We start from the raw sequence: 3,542 nt of genomic DNA, 5'->3' as shown, positions 1-3,542 counted from the left end.
ATAAGAGTGTCTTCGCAAACGACTAACTGTTGAAAATATTTAATTGAGCTATTGAACATGTGATATTAAAAATGTAATTCTGGAAAGGTTTTACCCCTTAAATGACAGCAACTCTCCAAATAAAATTTTTTCGAAAAAGATAGCAGTTTTTATTCAGTTATTTTTCTAAATAGGATTCGTCTATTTGGATCAACCTACCGTATTTATACGGAATTTTTAAATAACACTGTTTGTTGGGTATCGCAGCTACTCAAAAACATCAATACTTTTATATTTTTATCCCTTTTGGAACGACCTCAACCAGATGCAGGCAAACCAACTAAACTGGTTCTCATTGAGAAATGATGCTTGAAAATCCAATCATTGTTGAATAGAAGCAATTGCAACAGTGACTGCAAGGTATCCTGGCGGTAAAATTAAGACTAGGGAGATATTTCTTCTTTACATATTGCTTATTACACCACTGTGGCTGAAGTGGGAACAATAAGAAGTTGAAGTAAACTATCGGTTTAATATTCCCAGCTGCACAAACCGTTCGCGGACGGATTTTGAAGCTGTGGTAAACAGACGCATGGGAAAAAGACAAGCAGTAAAGTGAATATGAAACCGCCACGAAAGATCCCAAGGGAACACAGCAAAGAAAGCTGTAGCTTTAGATCTGATATTTAGTGAAATAGTAATATTTCAAGACGGATTTACACGTACGTGAATATGCTCACACCAGTAAGCTCGCAATAGGACGTTTGGACTGTAGAGCATTTTCAAATGTCTGTTGCAATTTTCTATGATCTTCAACTGGTCAGCTAACGTATTGATGATAGCAACTTCAAAAATATCAGTTGTAATTGATTTATCTAAAAGTTGAACAGAATTTGAAACTCGTTTACTCCTACTAAGCGGCATCATTTTACAAACTTATCTAACTATGTTATAAAATATAAAATAAATCTTGATCAAAACTCCTGGTTTTAAGTGACACAAATTGAAGAACATTCAGTTACGAAGCAAATAGTTTGTTGATGATATCCAACGACCTAAAAAGACCTTATTTTATGAATTAAAACTGTCTACTACTGAACTGGCATCCCCCGTCCCCATTTTGGGGGGCATTCCCCACAGGGAATAGTATATAGGTATATTTTCTTCTAACCGTTAATTTGTTATTGTTCAGTTACTAGTCAATATTCCAGTCCGAACAATCACGTGCCTCTAAGGTTAGAAATTCTTGCGACTTTCTACATACATTTACCTTCAATCAGGACAAAAATATCAAATGAACCAAGCACAATTTTTAAACATAGATGATTTCCAAATATATCTAAGATAAAGAAATAATACGCCGACCCAAACTATCCATATCTGATTATATGAAAACTATTAACTGTGTTAACAATATAATGATATAAGTGCAAGAGCAGTTCATATTCCTAGGAGACCTTAGACTCTATTAACCGCAAATTACGAATTAACATATATGGCTAAGGCAAAAGTTATACATAATCACAAGTGCAATATAATTTTTAGTACCAGTGGTTTTATGTACATTAAATATGTTTTTGTCGATAATTTCCATCTAGAATTATCATAAGTGCCATTCTCAGTTTCGCAAGCGCGATCTCATTGAGGCGCCCGACAGGAAGACGCCATCAACTCTCCCGTTCGGGAATTCTGCTTTTCCAATTCCAAATCTTTTAGGTGATGACAATTTCAAGGAGCGTTTTAATATAATTATTGTTAAGTGCAAAGTGGAGTGTATTTCTATTCAAAAAAATTGTTAAGACCATCGCTACTTGCGGTAAGCTTAAAGTTAAATATTAATTTCGTGGTTGTCGGCTGTTTGGGCCTCCCCAATATATTTATTCGCGCTTATTAGAGCACAGTTACATTTTCAATGTGTTTGATTAAAACGAGCTTTGCAACTGAGAATAAGAGCAATCAGCTACAACTTAATTTACATAAATAAAAATTAAATTCAGCATATTGTGTATAGAATTGAATTTCAAGTTAATTTTTACTTCGACTGAAACACAAGTCACCTTGATTTTATTTGATATCTACAAGATGTTAATATGCTGAAGTAAGCAGAATATTTACAAGTTCTAAGTTAGGCTAGTAACTTTATTATGCATGATAAATAATAAGCCCATTTATAAATTTGCGTTATTAGCTATAACACATCAAAATTAATTCCTGGATGTCAGTCATTTATTGTCTTTATTTATCAATTAAAATACGTTTCGTTGTATTTTTTCTCCATCATCAGTTTTCTCAAATAACATAGTTAAAAAAAATTTCATTCATTTAAAAAACAATCACAGTTCGTCAACAGCCTCATCATATCACATATTAAAATACATTACAATTGCAACACTTTAAAACATTCTAAAATTAATTAGGCCTAATAGGTGATTAGTCAGGACAATCAAATTTGGGAAGAGACTAGCATTCTTTGTTCAGATACTTAAATATTTTTACTTACACGTGTAGCGTTGTTGCTGCTTTAAGCCTTGGCATACATTTGGAGTATTAATTTTATCCATTTTGGACACAAAGCGAATAAAATATTGTTTATATTGATTTCTTTTACTTTCAGCTATTTTTCTTTGAATTCTGAGAACATTATTTTTGGTTTGCAAAATTCTTCAATATACCGGGTGTTAGTTAATATTCTATGTTTATTTTACTTAATTAATGTATGATATACTGAGCTAAGATTGTCGGTATCCGATCTGAAATTCATAGCATTGTTATGTTTTTTAATCTGTATCATTTCGTGGACTCTTCTGTTATTATAATTACTCTCGTTAATCAGTATTTTTGTGTTATCAAAATCAAAATTATGTAACCTCTGTTGTGCATGCTGTGCTAATGTTGTACCATTTTCGTTATTTTTTCTTAGACTTTTTACTATTCTTATGTTCGTATATTCTTTTCTTTAGATATTGTCCTGTTTGACCTATATCTGTGTTATCACAATTCAAACTATTTTGTAAATTACATTAGGCGTGTCTAATTTGTCAATCCTAGGTTTAAATTTTGTGAAACATTCATTTGCTAAGGAGTTTTCAGTTTTTTCTGCTATGTCGATATTATGTGATTTGAATATATTTTTAATTTTTGTGTTAATTTCCGGAATATTTGGTAATGATAAATACTTGAAATCACCTTCTCTTCTTTTATTTATGTTTCTCCATTTAGTTGAATTGTATATTTTATTTATCCTTTGCTTTATGATTGGTTCAAAAAATGACTTTGGATAGTTGTTTATTGTTGGCACGTGTAAGTAAAAATATTTAAGTATCTGAACAAAGAATTCTAGTCTCTTCCCATTTGATTGTCCTGACTAATCACCTGTTAGGCCTAATTAATTTTAGAATGTTTTAAAGTGTTGCAATTGTGATGTATTTTAATATGTGATATGATGAGGCTGTTGACAAACTGTGATGGTTTTTTAAATTAATGAAATTTTTTTTTAACTATGTTATTTTAGAAAAACTGATGATGGTGGAAAAATACACCGAAACGTATTTTAATTGATAAAT

General features: G+C 31.2%; 1 long non-coding RNA gene across 1 annotated transcript in view; it reads left to right on the top strand.

The window, feature by feature from the left end:
• The first annotated feature begins 1,407 nt into the window (after positions 1–1,407).
• LOC109540549 overlaps positions 1,408–3,542 on the top strand; it is a 4,779-nt gene continuing 2,644 nt past the window's right edge. Inside the window, exon 1 of the long non-coding RNA XR_002172211.2 lies at positions 1,408–1,795. This is a non-coding gene — a long non-coding RNA (uncharacterized LOC109540549). The remainder of the gene's footprint in view (positions 1,796–3,542) is intronic.

Source organism: Dendroctonus ponderosae, unplaced genomic scaffold, assembly GCF_020466585.1.
Source record: "Dendroctonus ponderosae isolate FM_Combo_2020 unplaced genomic scaffold, Dpon_F_20191213v2 Dpon_F_20191213_6, whole genome shotgun sequence".
Lineage (NCBI taxonomy): Eukaryota > Metazoa > Arthropoda > Insecta > Coleoptera > Curculionidae > Dendroctonus > Dendroctonus ponderosae.
The sequence above is the reverse complement of the archived record's forward strand: the minus strand, read 5'-3'. Positions and strand labels throughout refer to the sequence as shown.